The 20434-nt window shown below is 37.6% G+C and overlaps 1 protein-coding gene across 1 annotated transcript in view; it reads left to right on the top strand.

The window, feature by feature from the left end:
- The first annotated feature begins 313 nt into the window (after positions 1 to 313).
- The window catches only part of LOC135081320 (leucine-rich repeat-containing protein 24-like), a 62897-nt gene continuing 42776 nt past the window's right edge, over positions 314 to 20434 (top strand). The window contains exon 1 of the mRNA XM_063976043.1: positions 314 to 413. The gene's annotated coding sequence lies outside the window, so the exon portion shown is untranslated. The remainder of the gene's footprint in view (positions 414 to 20434) is intronic.

Genomic DNA, 20434 nt, shown 5'->3' with positions numbered 1-20434 from the left:
CTGTATAAATACGATTAATTAAAGTATGATTCTACCCTTAGGTAAAATCGAGTGTAATTGAGGTTAAATGATAAATAAAATACTTGAATCTATCCTAAGATTCACCGATTATCAGCTTCGTTTCATATACACGTCATCACAAACCATTCAAAAGCACGCCCAATCTCAAAAACTTCTCAGGAACGTCCCCCGTTACGTTCACACCGTCCCAATCGTCCAACTTAAAAGCCGTTGGGTCCTAAGAACACAAGTATACACGTATATACACGAGTATACACGAGTATACTCGCACCCGGTCGGCAGAGTGACGCAGGCTCCCGCCGCGACCGCACGCCGGTGCACCGCGACCCGGGCAAACGAGACCCGGATTGTGTTTGTGGGTGTGTGTTATGGATGTGCTCTTGTGTTTTGTTGTAAGTATTTTTATGTGTATTGTAAAAGATCTATGTTTGTTGATTTTGTGAGCACGTGAGAAAATCGTCACCTGAAAATGTTGACTGAAAATTGTTGAATTAATCTCTCGTTATTACTTTCAAAGTTTGTTATAATTAATGTATTTAATTACATTTCTTATTTATCACTCTTTAGATAGAAAAATGTTAGTCTTAAATGCATGAACGGGTACATTTACCTCTATAAACAAAAAAGTTACAGTTTTTTTAATTTATTAAGGTAAAATTTACCTTGTGTAATTAATTAATTACATGGCTTACCTTTAGAAACTATTAGAGCCTGAAAACCGCCTACAAAGGTATCTACTAAGTACCTTTATTTTCAAGTTTGGGGTATTTTTATATGAATATTGAGCATTTTTGAGGGAACTAGGTGCTGCAAATATTTTAAAACAAATGAAGGCATTTCCTTTTAGGTATAATAATAATGTTTGACGTTTATATTTTTTAACGTGTAATTTATCTTATCCGCTTAAACTTTGACACTCAATATATTCTTGTATGTGTTATCTTAGAAAAATAAAGTATCTACTTAGAATTTAAAGCAAAACTGTTCAATAAAAACCAGTTGAGGATGTTAGTACTACCAAATTTTGGCCCCTCCAGGAATTGAATCTATGTCCATAGGCCAAAGTCGAAGTAAACTTCTAGGGCTAGCAACTACCACAAAATAGCACAGTAAAGTAAACGTTTGTGTAAAGATAGATAAACGTGCTAAATGGTTGCTCTTATAAGTAAGAGTACTATGTTGGCTCACTGCCTAAAAATAAAATCTAGTAATATTAGAGTAGCATTCATCCATTTTATTTTAAAGATTTTCTCTACATTTTTTGATAAGCAATTACATACAGTTTGTATAGGTGTACAGCGATATTTCACTAGATGCCTATTCTGAATTGATTTCACAATACAATTTTCCGAAACTACAGAGGGTAGCTAAGCAACATTTTAAGGTGTCAAACCTGGTGAGCCGCCAATTTGAATGAAAGCTTGACGTGTCCTCCGAAATATAGAATCATGTTTATTTTTTATTCATTTTAGCCTGCAAATTCTAACCAAATCGGATATAAATGCATAGATTGGTTATTTGAGGCCTGTATTCACAAACGTTACTATGAGGTCTCGCAGTGCGCGTGGACACACAGAGTGACACATGAACCTTTGAAGTTCATAAGTTCATAATTTGACTCGAACCTATAGAGAGTCCATAGCCTCTGTTTATTCAACCATCGGACGAAACCAGGAGCAGATAAAAGTAAAGCTAAAAAGGAAATCATCATAGCAACGCAATCTGTTGTCTAAACATTAACTTATAAACACTACTTGAGTAAACATAAACAACAAACAAACTAAAAAAACAATCGCAGACAACGAGAACAAAAGGAAAAACATCTTGAGAAAACCTACTCACTAATTGTTTGTCGACTACTGAGGAAAGTCGTATAACTTTTATGATTTAATGACAGTATAAAACAATTTATTATAGAGATTTCTTATAATTCAGTAAGTAGGTACATAAGTACCTCTACATTTTAGCGAAGTAATCATCTAAAAGTTGGTGTTATCATTTTTGTTGTAACGTGTTTTTATTAAGGTAACATTTGTCACCGCTCTTGAAAACTATAAGGCTGGGTTGCACCATCTTACTTTAACTTTGACAAGAAACATATAAGACTCCGTACAAAAAACACCGTTATTCGTTATAGTTGCTGTCAAAGTTAGGTGGTGCAACTCAGCTAAAGTATTTCAGTTGTTATGAGAGATAGAGTAAACAGACTAAGGCTGGCTTGCACCACCTTACTTTAACTTTGACAAACGTCAAAAATCTATCAACCTCCATTACAAAATACTCCGGTTATCGTCATAGTCACGGTTAAAGTTAGGTGGTGCAACTCAGCCTAAAAAGTCATCTATCTCTATTACATATTATTATATTGAAATATGATAATATACCTAACTCATGTGAAAGTATACCTTTTGGTTTTTACGTAAGCAATATTGTACGCTGTAAAAGTAAAAAATAAATACATTACCCTCTTTTACGTCATACTGTAATTATTTTTCGCTGTTAGGCTTTATAAAAGCGCTTTTGTACGTCCGTGTATCAATATATTTTAACCTACCACACCGCTACAACAATGTAGGTATTGTCAGATACATGGGTTTTTCTTCAAAGGGTTTTCCTCGAATACAATCTACTACATTTTTTTTTTAAATTTTGTCTGTCACAGAAAAACAAGGTCGCGCGTGTCCCTGTTTCAAAAACCGATATAAAAACTATCCTATATCCTTTACCGGGACTTGAACTATCTCTATACCATTTTTCATCAAAATGGTTTCAGTGGTTTAGGCGTGAAAGCGTTACAGACAGACAGGGTTACTTTCGCATATTGTATGATATATTTATGTATTGTGTAACGTGCACATTGTTCTTGATCACCCATTTTATCACCATCATCATTTCAGACACTGGACGTCCACTACTGAACATAGGCCCTCAATGATTTCCACATAGCCCGGTTGTAGCAGCCTGCATCCTTAGCCTTCCTGCTACTTTCATGAGGTCGTCAGTCCATCTTGTGGGTGAACGTCCCACCTATTTATTCCTTAAATATTTTTTCATTGTCAACATGTTTGATTCTTCATGAAATACAGGAAAAAGGACATTCTTATTTATCCTTTCCACGATAAACAAGTAATGTCCTTTCGGGAAATTAATAACATCTCGCAAACACAATAACATCCCACAATCACAATAACAGGGCCCAAATAAGCGAACATAAAACTAATGAACCTAGAAGAGCAATCGACCGTTGCTTTATGGCTCTTGTATTAATGTGTCGCACCAGATTTCGGTCGTTAAATCGCTTCTTAATAACGAAGATTTACATCCATTTTCCGAATGTTGTTTATTTCTGGGGATGCGTGGGCTTATAGCGGCTCCTTATCCACGGACTCCCCGCGAGGAGCCGCCTCGGGCGTGTGCTTGCTGACCCACGCCACGCCGTCCAGCCGTCGACACACTTTAGTTAGAGGCTCATCATGCGGCTTGGGGCTGGTCAGCTCGGTGTATGACTCCTGGATCACATACAAGCTGGGTACTCCAGATCTTTAAGCTCCGGCAGAGGCTCCTTCTACTACGACTTGCACGTTATGTCTTGTATATAACAGTATGTAGAGTCGACAGTACATAAAGCTAAACACCGTGACACGATGTGGTTTAATAAGTGCGAGTTTTTCAACAAACATTTTTAGTCTTATGTTTTTATTTTTGGGAAATAGTACTTAATACAACTAAATATTTACTCAAAAAATCTTTCAACCGACAATTAACATCTAGAATATTTCTTCCAGAGAAAGAAAAAGTTGGTTTCTCATTATAACGTGGTAGGAGGAATAAATACCTTATTTCTACTTTTATGGGATTAACATAAATTAATTTAAAATTTTCCTCCCACAAAAAAAATAGAAGAGGAGTGACATCATCACTTCGAAAACCCTACATAATTTTCACCCGTTTTAGAAGTGAAGTGCGGTCGAGTATTCCGATGTCGTTTATTCCCACTTGTCTTGAAATGTGTCAACACTCACACCTGCGAGTGTGGACGTAAAAGTGCCCCCAGCTGTGTGTACATTATGTACACTCGGTGTCAAATAAATCGCACCTCCTGCAACAACTACTTTTAAGATTTTCTTCTAACAAACACGGTTCTCCATCAATATTGGTGTTATTTGAAAGCCCAATAAATAAACTTAAAGAAAATTGTATTTAATTTCTTAATAAACGATTAACATGTACCATAAATGTGACTTTTTGGGTCAAAGACACATTTTTGGGGTTTCCCTACCTTTCCTTTAATGAAATAAAGCTTAGAACTGCTTTCAAATGATACCAATATTGGTGGGAAGTGGAGAATCATACACTTGAAAGTGTTTGTCGCGGGAGGTGCGATTTATTTGACACCGAGTGTAGTTAAGTACATGGACTGTCGTTGTGTGTGTGTGTAGGACGCGCGAGGGCTGTAAGGTCACGCGACAAGGATAATCCCTAATCCCTCATTCACTGAATCAATTGATACGTGGAACTATCTGGACTGTATTGGCCGATAGTTTTGTAACTATGTTGATATAAAATGACTAGCTGTTCCCGCGATTTCATACGGGTGAAAATTGTTGGAATATTTCCCCTTTTTACAAAATTTTTCTTTACTGCTCCGTCCCTATTGGCTATATGATGATGTTATAGCCTAAAGCCTTCCTCAATTAACGGGCTATCCAACACAAAAAGCATTTTTAAAATCGGACCAGTAGTTCCTGAGAATAACAACCTAATACAAGCGTGGGGAGTTTAGGCAAAGTCCTTCGATTGCCCTTAGTTTTTTAACGGAATAATATAACGGTAAAAACGGAACGAAACGGAACGGAACGACTGTCCCTAATTAGGGACAGTCGTTATTCTGCAATGGAGACTAACGCCCGTATTCACAAACATTACTATATAACCACAGAGCTTTATTCAACGCTGTGCGTTCGATTTGCTGCTTCACTTAAGCAAGCATCGTTTGTGAATACGCCCGGGCCGTATATCACTAGGGCGTCAGACTTTTCAGTGTCATGGTTTAGTTAACTACTCGTGACTTTAAGCAACGATCAGCGTAGGTACTTGATACTTTACTCAGAGATGGTGAACGAGGTTCTTATTGGTTAAATTGTTTTATTCGACAATAATACACAGGACTTAACTGTACTATATTGATATTATTATCTTCTAAAATAAACCATATTATGATTTCACTATGTGAAAGATAGTGCACTTAACACGTGCGAAAGATAGCGCCAAGAACTTTATATTTCATTTTCGTTCCAATGACTCAGCCACGGAGTGCTTCAAGCCCGTTTTTTGCTTTAAAAACTTAAAAAGAAAGATAACTAGACGAAAGTATAAAACTAGTTCCAAAGTTGCCACGGAAGCTGCGCCAGTTGCAGCTTTTTTAAAATATAAAACTTTCCGCACAAAATACATTTATAGTAATTGTTGCGGAATGGAAGGTAGTACGATAAAAACAAATTGTTTGTACGTTAATGCTCTTTAACACATTAACTGTCATGTCGGTCACAGACAATGAATTCTGTATTATGTGAGTTAACGAGGATCAAAGGCTTAAATATTAATGCTGGAATGTTTTCTTTGACAGTCCTTTTTGATTGTGTTTTATAAATAAGTTGTGTTTTTGGTTCAGTCAGTTCATTTTCTCTCTTTCAAGCTTAATGTGAATTTACTTTGTGGTTTTTTGTACAAACAACGAAGTATTTGTTAATTATTTTTATAAAAAAAGAAAACACAAATAATTAATTTGGCCACCAACAGATGAAGATGGCAAAATATCGTTAAATGAGCAACATACACTGGTCACCAAAACATAACATCAACTACACTCTGTTAAAAGTGTTAACAGTTATGAAGAAGAAAAATTATATTATTACCTTTTTTCTGCTACACCTAAGTAATCCATTTTCCTCCCCAAAAACGATATTTCTTTCGTTTGAATACAAAAACGAATTCTCTATTGCTTGCTATCTCTTTATATGCGAGCCTTCTAAAACCTTTGAACGGTAAATAAATAAGTAGTCAAAGCGATCTGAATACCATTGTCACCGTCTATAACTATGTATAATATAATATAATATTATATTAAAACGTACTTTGAATCTTGGCCATAGTAGAGACAGTTTAAGAAGGTTCCAGTATTACGTTTTAATACAATGGATATTATATTAAATACCTGAGTTTTCTTTTTTTATTAAATAATTAAAATACAGATTTTTTCTTGAGTAGACTGTATCTCACTTAATATCAGGTGAGATTGCGACCAAATTATGTAAGTACTTGTTCTGCATAAAAAACCCTTGATCCAAAAACAAATTGTTTTCATGACTTATCACTAAATTCATAATCATTTTAAACACTTTTCATCTTTCTACTTTTCTATACTTTACAAGCATTTATTAATTTTACAGTGACAGTCTTTGTATCAAAATATTACCAGTCATAAATTCACAAGATAATTCAGTTTTTAGATTGATATACCGAACGACAAACCAAGCATACAGTGGTGACTGAGTTTGTTGCGGCGCTCCTTCTCAGCACTTCTCAAATGTTTTGTGTCGAATTATTGCAACAATTTGTGTTTTGGTGTTTTCTATGTATAATATGTATGTATTTACAAAAAAAAAGTATTTAAGTATGTTTATATCCGTTGTCTAGTACCCATAGTACAAGCTTTGCTTAGTTTGGGACTAGAAGCGCAGTGTAAAATGTCCAAGGATATTTATATTTATTTATTTATTTTTATTTTGACTTAAAACCCTCTACATTCTCAGTCCACTGTAACAGACATACTACGTATATCTGCGGCGAACAGATCCGGATTATTTTGAACGGGGTATTAAATTCATCTCATTGTAGCCGTTTGATCCCGATTCCGGAATCTCCGGGCTTGGAAGACCCTCATGAACTATGAATTGTATTTCGGGTACTCGTGACAATGCGTTATTTTGAACGACTATTATGATTATTATGTTATTGTATGTAATGAATTTCTCTCTCGAATATAGGAGAAGGCCAAAATTAGAACAGCGTGAAAATTTAATTGAAAATTAAGGAAATTCAATTTCCAGTTTCAAGTCTTTAAATACTTATTTCCGATTAGGATTAGACGAGAGATATAGGACGATTCCCGCAGAAGTACATCTGCTTGTTCTGGCTATTGGACAACTTGTGAATTATCTACCTACATAAAATTTGTTAATTTCTCATGTAAGTGACTGTAATGTTTTTAATGAGAAATAAATGTTCTTTAAACCTATTTTATGTGTTTATTTTTAATACTGAGGGCAAGGGCATATTGCAGGTGTAGTCCATAGACTAAGTAGGTAACCGCTTCTACACATAAAGACAAAAAAAATTACTCAGGCTATATAATTTTAGTTTTGTTAACGTTACAAGAGTGCACATAAGAATTTTCAAATAGCACATTACTTTCAGTGTACCTACGGTGTTATTCGTACCGTGTTTTCCTTCATAACATTTTCCAGCGAGCCGGTTTAGGTATATTTAGGGAAAATATACCCACAATTTTCTGATTTAATAAAAGTAGCCTACAAGGCTTCGGTATACTTCGCCGGACTATTTTAACTGTATTTTTAGGTTACAACACACACACTTACATATTTTGTACGTTGTATGTAGTGTAGTGTATTATAATGTGCTTTATAGCGATAAGACCGCCTAGTTGTACCTTGTGTGTTCCTTTTCTTTCTGTTCTTATCTTTGGTGTGCAATAAAGTGTATTTATTATTATTATTATGTACTTAAGTGAGGGAATAAATTTTCCATCTCTCTTGAATTCACCTCTACCTTTTAAATTTTAATAGGGCATTCTAGCGCTTTTGAGGCTCGCAATCAACTTGACATTGTTCTTATTCTCCTCCGTATGCTATAGAATAGAATATAATAATTGTTTATTTGCATAAAACATGGTTAAAGCTAGAATAAGTGCACATGTATAATGACAGAATATAGCCTTAAATTATGAGTAAGCCACAGCTTGACGATTCACCTGAGTTGTGCTACAGTCGTGGTTATAAACAAATGGTGGCTCATAGCTTTTATATTATGTTTTCATTTTTAAATATATGAAATGAGCCGTTGTAGATTAGGTTTCTCGATTAAACCTCCACTTTGTATCTTTCGATTTGGCATAGTTTTGAAGTAATATTTTCGTCTGATAAAGACATATTAGGTATGTGTTGTCTCCATTAAGTTTTCTATAAGTAAAATCTTACTTGCTACCTTTTTACATTCATTTTAGCCACGACCTACTCTAATTCTATTTTACACTTATTTCGCAATACATAACAGAATAAACAACTTATTCCAGAAAGTACTCCACCGAATCCCGGGTCTTATGTCGTCTTAACCAGTTTTCTGAGGCCCATATCGGCCGATGGAGGGAGTTCTGCCGTCAGTAACCGCACGCTTCAGGAGTTCGTGTGGCCACTAAATACGCGGAAAAAACGCTAAAAAAGCACTCAATATTAAGTTTGAACTTTATTATTAGAAGGCATAATCTTCTATATCTATAAAAACGAAGGGTCACTTGTGCAGAACGCTACGTTCTTTTTAGGGTTTTTCTAATAATTATAATTTACTCTTTTCTTTTGCCATATATTTTTTGTCATTGACAAATTTTTTGACATCTTTAAAACCGGTGTGTTTTATTGCTAACAAGTAAATAAATAATCCCTATAACTCTTAAGCGCCCTCTTGGACCTCAGGGAGGACCTGCTTGAGGCACATTACTGATGGACTGACTCACTCATTACGAAATCTCAGAAACTACAAGTGCTATGTCTCAAATTTTGCATGGGGGTTCCTTTTGGAACGTAAGAGCTTACTAAGAACGGATTTTACGAAACTCTACCCCTAAGGGTAAAACGGGATCCACGCGTACGAAGTCGCTAGTAAATAATTAAATTACCTTGGACATTATTTTTACACTGCGCCTCTACTCCTAAACTCAGCAAAGCTTATACTGTATTATAAATAAGAAGTAATTTTATTGTAAGAGTAAAGGAGGATGGTTATGTCTCAATGAAAGTTGTGTTGCAGCATTGATTTATTTTTATCAATGCATGGAGCATTTCATTCGTCAATAATACAACTTAATTTCAAGTAGAGTAATGAAAACTTTGCATTCAATTTTAATAACCAGTTACTTCGTTCAAATATGCAAAGCATAACTAAATATTTGTGATCAATTTTATGTTCCATCAGGTTCAAAAAAGCAAAGTTTAGAATTAATATTATTTAAACGGCAATTACCCAGATTAATTCGACGCGGAATTGAAAGCTTTTATATGTAAATACGCACAAAAAAGGATAAATAGCCGCGATAAAACCCAGTGGTACTTTTGTTGTCAGCACCGTAGCTTCGTATTTTATTTTGGCACATTATTTACAAGGCACCAGTAATTGCTTCCCCTTTTGTTGTCGATTTTTGTTTAAAAAGCCCAAAGACTGGGCGTTGGTTGGGGCGTCCACGGTTTCGTGATTCAGGAGTATTGGCTGGTTTTTGTTCTCATAGAGTTCCATTATTGTTAATGATAAATTGCTTTGTGTATCACAATTTTGGTTGGATTTTGTTATGTTTTTTTTTTCAGTTATCAGCTTTTTTGATAGGCAAGATTTTTCTTTTCCATGTATGAGCCAAGGACATGTTTAACTAGGGTGACCCATACATTAATTTCAGATGCGAGGTAACTTGTACAGTGTGACGTTACAATCATTCAGCCAATTGCGTTGTGAGAAATAATAGAGTCACTACATTAATATGTCAATACTTAATATGTTATGGAGTGCAGGTGCGGTTTTGATCCCCAGTCGATGAAGCACCTGATGTCGTGCCCTGAGTGCCCAAGCAACTGCACTCAGGAGGATTTGATGAGTGCTGCTGACAACGCCACTCTTGTGACAATTTTGGGCTGACACTGTGTAGACTTTGTTGTCGACACGAAAAGAAGAAAAATATTATGTCAATATACCATTTACATTTCAATAAAATACTTTAGTACTAAAGCTGATGGTCAAACTATGGTTAGTTTAGTACTAGTTTACATAACAGACTTCAATCCTAATCAGCATGTTAGATATTAATAATTATTATTTTTTCTTTAGTGTTTTAGAAACAATATCCGCAAATGTTGGTCACCCTTCATCTAGCCGAATGTTGGTTTGTTTTTCGACAGTGGCTACGCGACTCGCGGGTATTATACTATAAAGGTTTTTTGCGAAACAATGAAATTGTTTCAAAAGCCCGCTTGTACTTATCAAATAAAGTTTTTTTTTCTCTTAATCAGCTTTATCAAGGCTTACTACAGATTTTTCTGAGTTTTCAGTGGGCTTAAATTGAGTTTTAGATGCTACTATTGTCTACGTTTAGATAACTATTGTTCTTTTTTTTCTATATCTTAAAATAATACTACAAAAGAAATCTCAATCAGTCTTTATTAGATTCTAAAATAAAATTGATTCAAATCTGCAATGTCAAATGAAACATTTAATAATTCCAATTTAATTTTGACTTAACTCGCTAAGTTTTGTGTAAAGCTTGCTATGAATGGATTAATATTAAAATTTAATTAAACCCATTATCTCTGAAGAAACTTAACAATCTTTACGATAAATGATATAATTCAGTCAAAGACACTTCAGTATATTTTGGCAACTCGAGGGGAGTTTCTGTTGATCTTCGCTTCTTGATTGGAAAAGTTTGCTACATAAAATATTTTACTAGCAAATTCCTTATTAGGTTTCAGAAACAATAAGGGATTTTCGTAATATTTTTCCTTTTTGTGTGTTTTACCAATTTACCTTCAGTCTGTTCTGAAATGAAAGTAATTTTACTTGTTATTTCAACTAAAATGTAGAGGTAAGATTTTTCTCATCGTTTATTAATACCAATCTAGCGCAGCTCAAATTTTAGAAAAATACTTGTGTATAGTAATACTATAAGAAATTAAAAATTATTTATTCATTATTCTTCAATGTCGATTGTGATTTGAAGGGTTATTACGTTATAACGCCTTAAAAATGGGGTGAATAAAAAACCTCTCAAGGCAGCAATCTGAGGGTATTGTCGCCTCCGAGTACAGTTACGTTTCATTATGGAACATATTATTACGAGAAAACCTTAACGATAAATCCCACAACTACTACAAAACGTCTCCATCTAGTCTACTATACAGGGTGTTACTTTGCATTCTTGCCATATTTACAGAGGTTACTATATTACTGATACTGAACACAAATCCGTAAAAAAATAATGCCCGAAAAAAATTTTTTTTAATCTTGAGTATTTTATTTTATCGACAATATGTTAAACACACCACTAATTATCGTAACGCATGCACATCACTTGTTGGCGATGGCGATGGAGACTTTTTTACTTTTTATTGTATTTTTAAATATCTATTGCAATCTATTGTCTTTAAAATGTCTTTTTGACACTTGTAAAAAACTGAGAAATCCATCAAACACAAATCACGTTATAAATAATACAAAAATGACTGAAGTGTATTCAAACAACGAATAATTTAATCAAAATGGTGCTTGGAGTGTCTGCAAGACGTCTTAACGAAATGCTTGATGACGTACCCTTAGCGTTACACCAAATGCTCTACTACCAGCAGGATGGTGCTCCCCCACAATAAGGACGTCAAGTGCGCGAATAATACGTTTGGTGAACAGTGGATTGGACGAGGGGTCCAGTAGCTTGGCCACCACGATCCTCGGACCTGACACTGACTTGAAACGACTGGTATGCGCAGAAGAGATAAACAGTGTAAACGCGTTACATGAAAGGATTGTTTTAGTGAAACTGTGATACAAAACGTTTATGTGTTGCGAAAACTTAAGCGAAAAACCTACGCTTCGCCGTGCTAGACTGTGCCTTCATCAGAACGGAGGACACTTTGAACACTTGCTTCGCAGTACGTAAACTTTGTAAGTAGGAACTTATGAATAAATAATTAATTGTGAATAAGGTGATTTAATTTCATACTTAATTTATTAATTTGTAAAAATAGGGTACAATGTTGTAAATTAATTGAAACCCTATTAATTATTACGTATTTTTGACGGTCCAAAGCCCGTAAAGTAGAAAGGAAAATCTGAAATCAACTGAAGAGTATTTTAAAATAGTTATTATGACTGGATAAAAAGGCTGGTACCCAAAGCCATAAAATTAAGAACTAGGCCACGCCCACTAGGTTTATTCCACTTGCACCTGTAGAACGTGCGAGACAAAATTGGTTTATTCCAATTTGTACTGAAAAACCAAATTTACTAAAATCTTAGTGTACTTTCTTTATGGGAGTCTCTTGTTTATCTTAAATAATAGGTATTGTTACCTACTTTTATCTCTGTGAATATGGCTAGAATGCAAAGTAACACGGTGTATAAAAATAAGTCGGGTTTTCCTCCCTGACGCTGTAACTCCAGAACGCACGAACCGATTTCCACGGTTTTGCATTCGTTGGAAAGGTCTCGGGCTCCGTGAGGTTTATAGCAAAGAAAATTCGGGAAAAGGGGATAAAACAGGATCCACGCGTACGAAGTCGCGGGCGGCCGCTAGTTTCTTATAAATTATCACTTGGCCTCTTAAAGGCGCCTTCAAATTAGAGGCGTGAGGAAGCGCTGCAGTGACGCCACTGAGGCCCGCTTGCCGCACCACTACTAGTTTTCATATAATTTCTAGAAGCGCAGTTATAGCACCACTACCTCGCCTCTAATTTGAAGGCACCCCTAAGTCTAAGATTGCCTTTAAAATTTTTAGAGGAGTTACATTCCATCATCATCTCAGCCATAGGACGTCCACTGCTGAACATAGGCCACCCCCAATGCTTTCCATGTTGCCACGTTGGTAGCGGCCTGCGTCCAGCGCCTTCCTGCTACCTTTATGATGTCGTTGGTCCACCTTGTGGGTGAACGTCACACGCTACGTTTTCCGGTACGCGGCCTCCACTCCAGAACCTTGCTGCCCCATCGGCCGTCAGTTCTGCGTACTATGTGCCCTGCCCAGCGGATGCCTACCTACGGATTAGCATGCTGAAGTTACATTACATCCAAGATAAAGCCCGGCCGGAGTTTCCCTACGTGATTGAATCAGAAATGATGAGATCCGTAGGAGAACCAGAGTTACTGATATAGCCCGCAGAATCGCTAAAATAAAGTGGCAGTGGGCGAGGCACATAGCTCGTAGAGCTGATGGCCGCTGGGGCAGGAAAGTTCTTGAGTGGCGACCACGAGCCGGAAGACGTAGCGTGGGCAGGCCTCCCACTAGGTGGACCGACGATCTGGTGAAGGTCGCGGGAGGTGTCTGGATGCGAGCGGCGCAGGATCGGTCTTCGTGGAAATCCTTGGGGGAGGCCTTTGTCCAGCAGTGGACGTCTTTCGGCTGAAACGAACGAACGAACGAAAGCCCGCTAATTCAATGGCCCCACGGCTAAGCCAAAGTTTACTGGCTCGGGTCAGTACTGAATTTGTCTTACATTGAAGCGCTAACTTTGAGTCGACAACTTTGGCACCCGGCCCGCCCTTCGAGCGTAGCCTACATTAAAATAATAAAGCTCATGTTCACTCAACTTGCCAGGAATGCTTTGTTCTTATTTTCGAATGTATTGTCTGAGATATTTTGTTTGTAGGGCGTTGTATTCTTCTCATTTATCACTTCGGATGCCAGCGGGGCTGGGCCATGATATATCTTAAAGATATCGATAAAATGACGCGATAAACGCTTATCGTGGCGCGCAGGTTAGAGTTGGACTCTCTCGAACTAAAGATCCATGGTGTGATGCCCTGATGGGTCACATAAATTGAAAAATCATTCCATGTACTTGACAATCTGGTTAGCCTACTAACATTAAAAATGTAAATCCATTTGGTTTTTTTAAGATGATAATTATTGTGCTTCGTAAGGCACATCATGTTGTTGGTCCGAATGAGTCGAGTCATGTTCATATCACACGCTTCGTTACCTGTTCAGTCATGTAGTTTTATTTTATTCTGAAAGTATGAGACTTATTATAACACAATTCTATTGTATATTAACGCCCGTATTCACAAACTGTACTATGAGATCTCTTAGTCCGTGTGACGCACGCACAGGGTGACACACGAACCAATCACAGAGCTCTATTCAACGCTGTGCGTTCCATGCACGCACACTTAAGCAAGCATCGTTTGTGAATACGGCCTAGGTACATAGAATAAGATAAGAGTTTTATTGACAAAATCATTGGATACATTCAAAAGTACTTTATTGTTTTCTCCGAAGTAATACTAATGCTTACAAGTAGATTTCAGCTTATCCCGAATTTTCTACTGGCAGTATCTCGAAAACTTGAGAGAAAGGATCTCGGAATAAAAATGTCTGCGTCTCTTGAGAATCGAGTCAGATATTGGTGAAATCATACAGATATTCTTACGTAGTCTTTTTCCCAACGGCACTATTATCTACTTTCCTTTGAAAGCGAGTTTAGGGCTTTTCCAAGTAATTGTTTAAGTTCGTTCAAGCGGTATCTGTAATAAGAGATTTCCATGTATCCTTGAAAGTTTTCCGAGTCCCGAATCCCATGGATCCATGGTTACGACGCAAATTGCACAAACATGTTCTTCAGTAAAAGCCAAAGCACACGATGCGTTGCGGTGACGGTGCGACGCCGGAGCGGTGTCGCTGCGTTGCTTTACATAGAAATATCTGTGGCGGGCCACACGAGCGGTGCGAAGCTGGGTCGCGCGATACTAAATCTCTGATCTGGATTCTGGATATAGCGTGGATATGGTGATCTGGATCTGGATGTTTTTCGGGACAAGCTATACCTTCGTATAAGCGCAAAATCCTAAACAGCTTCGCATCCGATCACTGGCGAAATGTTATTACAGCATTTTACAGCTAAAGAATACTCGCTGAAGAAACTTTATTTTTTAGCGTGGACACTGTTTAATAATAATTATAAGTATAGTATTGCATGCCGTGGCAACCTATAATTAAGGCAGAACTTAGATTAAATTTTAAATAAACAACTTGAAAAAATCTAACTTTGAGAAGCGACTCCAATCGCTAAGAAATTTTAATAACTTAGATTAAGTTTAAATACGTTGTAAATATTGTTTCTTTTTTGTGTATGTCTTGTTGGTTGTCTTAATAAATAAAAATAAGTTTTTGCGGTGCGGCGCCGCAACGCATCGTGTGCTCTGGCTCTAAGGGGACGCTTAGGAAGAATGCTTAGTTCGAAGTATCCCCTTGTGAGTGGTGCTTGCAAGTTCCCCTTCTGTGTGATTCCGCAAAGTGAGATGAGTATTACTGTCAGGAGTTTTAGAGTGCATTGAAATGATGTCATCTATTGTATTGTCATAAATTGTGTGTATTAAAACTCATAAAACTCATTTATTTATGCAAGTAGGCTTTTAGGAAGCACTTTTACACAGTGGCGGCGTAGCATGGGTTGGCACCCGGGGCGATCACCCCCCCGTCCCCACGTCATAAGTCCTAAGGCACCCCCTGGTACCCCCCAGGATTTTGGGGTTACCTACCGATTCGAAGATTGAAAGACAATCGTACCCCCCCCAAGTATCATGACTTGCTGCTTTTACACTATGCGGAAATTAGCCGAGTCAAGTCAAAAAAACAGTGGAGTGGGGATGAATTATGAATGAATTTCATCCCCACTCCTCTGTTTTTTTGACTTGACTTGGCTAATTTCCGCGCAGTGTAAACGCAGCAATAGACCGCAGATTTGCCATGCAGATGTGCCAGTGAGTACTAATCTGCGCGACTTGTGTCACCCCCTGATGCTTGGCACCCGGGGCGGACCGCCCCCACCGCCCCCCCTTACGCCGCTACTGCTTTTACATGTCCCTGTATTAACCCTACCACTGCTTTAGGACAATAAATGGGCCAGTGCTGAAAAGACGCAGCGCAAGAAAATCAGTCACTATTAATACATATATATAATCTTATTTTATTGAAAATGAAAATGAAAATGAAAAATTTTTATTGCTACACTAAAAAATAAATTACTTACATGTGAATGGGTACACAGAAATAAAGAAAAAAAGAAAAAGTTATAAATAAAATTTGAATCTTATGATGTTACACTTTTATAGGTAAGCAAAAGGTACCAGTCTCAGCATAATGCTGAGCTACAAGCTCAGCGCTGATTTTCAGACTGGCCCTGAAAATGGTCGGTTGGGTTGGGAGGATAGTGTGTTTTTTGAGGCACATGTTAATTTTCTGTGGCGGTGTAGGTGTTTGAGTGTTTTCTAAGTGTTTTGTGTTGTTGTTTTGTGTTATTAGGTGTTTTGTGTTTTTTAATATCGAAATGCAAAGTTAGGGTGTGTGTTTCGTGCGTTGGCGCTGTGGGGGTTTTGCATAGACCAGTGACTTCTTCCGTTGCTCAACAAGTAAGTGGGAGCGGACAAGTTGTTTGAACTTATAAAGTGGCATTGGTTCTCGCATTGGTGGCGGTAAGTCGTTCCACACTTTGCTAGCGGCGAATTTGAAACCCCCCCTGACCAACACAGTTCTGTGTTTAGGTATAATGAGACTTGTTTCTCTATGGCTTCTCAGAGATTTACCATGACCGTCTTTTACCCAGTCCAGTTTGTCAAATAGATATAATGGTCTCTGGTATTCTATTATTTTACGGGTAGTGACAGCAAGGTGTAACAGTCTTCGATTTTCCATATTTAGCTTTCCTTTGCTATTGAGGTAAGGCGTTATGTGTGCTCGTTTGGGAATGTTAGTTATGAAACGCATGCATGCATTCTGAACCCGCTGTATGCTTCTCTTCGTCTGTTCCAGGAGTCTCGGTCCATACACTATGTCACAGTAGTTGAACTGTGACAAAACCAAGGTTTCTGTAAGAATCTCTCTGGTGTTCTCAGATAAGTGCTTTCTTAACCTGTAGAGTGATTTAAGACGATAGAAGGCATTTCTGATCTTGGTGTTAATGTACTCCACATAACGCATCTCTCCATCTACAATCATTCCAAGGTTCTTAGCGTGCTGCACCCGTGTTATTGGCTCGCTTCCTATGAGGACTTTTGGATCCTGTTCAATTATTTTCTGACACTGCCACTTACTACCCATCACGATGAATTGCGATTTTGATGGGTTCAGAATCAGGTTGTTGCTATTAGACCATTCGGACACGATTTTCAGATCACCGTTTATGCGTTCTATAGAGGAGCTCAGTTCTTGGGGTGAGAAGGAGTAATACAACTGCGTATCATCGGCGTATAAGTGAGTCTCGCAGTGCCTCAAGTTCCCCACAAGGTCTGCAGTGTAGAGAATGAACAGCAACGGGCTTAGTATCGAGCCTTGGGGCGTGCCCCTGCTGATCACTTTCACATCTGACTTTATAAGTGATCCATCGTCCGTTTGCACCTCTACGTATTGGCTTCTACCTGTGAGGAACGATTGGAACCATTCACAAGACTCTCTGGATATTCCGTAGTGTGCCATTTTGGATAGAAGCAGGTTTGGGTTAAGGCAGTCGAAGGCTCGTGAAAAATCCAGTAAAACAAGGATGCTACCCATTCCCCGGTCCGAAGCTATAATTATATCGTCGGTCACCTTAGCTAATGCTGTTGCAGTTCCATGTTTACTTCGGAATCCTGACTGACCAACTGGTAATAATTGCTGTTCCTCGAGATACTTGGACAACTGTTCACAGACCACTCTCTCTATCACCTTTGAGAGTACCGGGAGAATACTGATCGGTCGCAAGTCCTTATAGTCCTCAACCTTGCTCGTTTTCGGTATCGGTCTTACTTTTGCCAGTTTCCACGCACTTGGGAAAACAGCAGTCTCTATGGATGAGTTTATAATATGGGTAATTATCGGCAAGGTTATGTGCAGTGTAAGGCGTAGCATATCAATTGATATTTCGTCATGTCCATATGCTTTTGTCTTTATTGAGGTGATAATTTTCTGTACTTGACTATCCGTGCATTGTTTCAATGAGAACTCTCTCTCAGTATGTTTACTGCCCTCAAAATACGCCTGCGTTTCCGGATCGGTATTTGTGTTACCAGGTATATTTAGGAAGGACGTATTAATATCATCGGGGTTACGTAGGTGTTTCGGGATCGTAGGTTTATCCGAATTACCCAAAGCCGAAGAACGTCTGAGATGTTCCCACATTTGTTTTGGCTGGTGTTTATTGTTATTCACATAGAAGGTGAAGTATGCCGATTTTTCTCTCTCCAATGCGGCACTTGTGTAATTGCGTAAGCTTTTGTAGTACTCTTGGTGGGCCGCAAGTTTTGTTTTACAAGCTCTTGCGTGGGCAGCATCACGGAGTTTCATCATTGTTTTTATGTTGTCTGTAATCCATGGGTAGGATTGTTGGCTGATCTTTATTCTTCGCATTGGGGCGTGCCTATCAAATAACGATAAGATTAACTGGTTGAACGCTAGTACCTTTTCCTCAGTTTCAGTGTAATCTCGAATCGTCGCCCAGTTTATCCCTTCCAGGTCTTCCTCGAATTTTTCCATGACTATTTTGGTCAGCGATCTCACAAATATGTATTGGGGCATAAGTTTTGGTTTCTTTATTGCGAGCTCTGCAAGCACCAAGGCGTGGTCACTTATGTCATGATTGTGATAGATTTGTACTCCCTTGATCACATTAGGGCTGTCCGTTACAATTAGGTCTAGTAGTGTCTCTGAGTCACTTGTTATTCTGGTCGCTTTCTCAACTATTTGTTTTAAGTTACGGTGAGTCATAAACATAAGAAGCTTTTTTGCGTTTGCCTTGTCAGGTGAAAGAAGATCTACGTTAAAGTCAGTCAATAAAACGACACGATCACAATGAGCAAAGCAATCGAGTGATTCGCCAAGCGCATCAATAGCGTCTTCCACTAAAACTGATTCCGGTCTATACGCTGTGCCGATTGCCAGACGGCCCACGCCATGTCGATGGCTCCTACGTATACTGGCGTAAGTGAAAAAAGTAAATTTTACAGGAGAGCCATTTTAGTGGCCAGAACCATATTTTTGGGTCATATCTTCTGACCTACTAAAACGAATTTAATGAAATTTCACATTTAGCCTTAACATGTAATGCTTTTGCTACTGCTGTTATCAATTTTTATATTTTTCTTATATATTTTGAGATTTTACGCATTGCCCTTTTACGTCGGCATATTTCTATAATTTCATGTATATTGTTCAACGTAAAGAGACTTAAATGACAACGTAAATATAATATTTTAAGCGATTACTCTCTTTATTTATGCATGTAATTATTTTAATTGTTATCATGTGCTATATCAATAATAAATCAGTTAGAAAAAGTCGTTTAATGTACCGTTTTACGTTTTAACGCAAATACGCCCATATACTGTGCTCGAGATTTAGTTAGGTCTTTTAACATAATGTGTCATATTTTTAAAAAATATAAATAACTTGAAAAAATCGAATTGCCTAAGGCGGGAATTGAACCCACGATGCCTTAGGCAGTTCGATTTTTTCAAGTTATTTAATATTTTCAAGTTAGTTTGAGATGCGACTCTTAACGCTAAAAATTAAATAACTATATAATGTGTCATAATTTATAAATAAAACAATTTGCTAAATATTTTCATGGCTTTATTTAAGCATTGGATTATAAAAAATATATGTTTATGTAAGCAACTACTCGTATAGATTGACGAATCGTATGATTGGGCTTTATACGTGGCGTAGTTTTGCACATACGCCTATTTGCCTAAAATTTTATTTTGTATCTAATGGAAAAAAAATTTTTTTTTCTTACTGATGTTATAGATTAGAGCAAAGTGAAATCATTGCTTAAATAATTGGAAAAAGGCGTAAGCGGCAGTTTCGCCCTTATACGTAGGAGCCATCGATGTATGTGTAGCTCAAGCCACATTTGCTCTAGTGATGAAGCCGGGTGTTGCTTTACCCGCACATGAAGGCCCTTTCGGATGTAGAAACCAGTTCCACCACCTCTACGGCGATCTAGGCGTGGGTTATGTTTAAGTGTGTAGCCCGGAATGGATGGAATTAATTTTTCTTCTCCTGCTTGTAGCCATGTTTCATTCAGTGCCAGGATATCCGGCTTGTGCCTGTCCATAGCAGCGATAAGCTCATCCTGTCCTGTGTTTAAGGAGCGCACATTTAGTAGTCCCACGGTCAAATTGTGTGTCTTGTTATGCATCATTGCGTATCTTGAGGAGAAGGGTAGAAAGAGGCGGAAAGAGGGGATAAAACGGTGACAGGCGGATTATTATGTGCTTACATGATGAATTCAGAACAAGTGATAAGGAGGATGAGAAGCCTACAGATGAGACTGGAGGACAGCACATGCACACCAATACAAACCGGAAACATACGTTAAAAACCAGCATAAAT

Source organism: Ostrinia nubilalis, chromosome 19, assembly GCF_963855985.1.
Source record: "Ostrinia nubilalis chromosome 19, ilOstNubi1.1, whole genome shotgun sequence".
NCBI classification, from domain to species: domain Eukaryota; kingdom Metazoa; phylum Arthropoda; class Insecta; order Lepidoptera; family Crambidae; genus Ostrinia; species Ostrinia nubilalis.
This window is presented reverse-complemented; position numbering and strand designations above follow the sequence as displayed.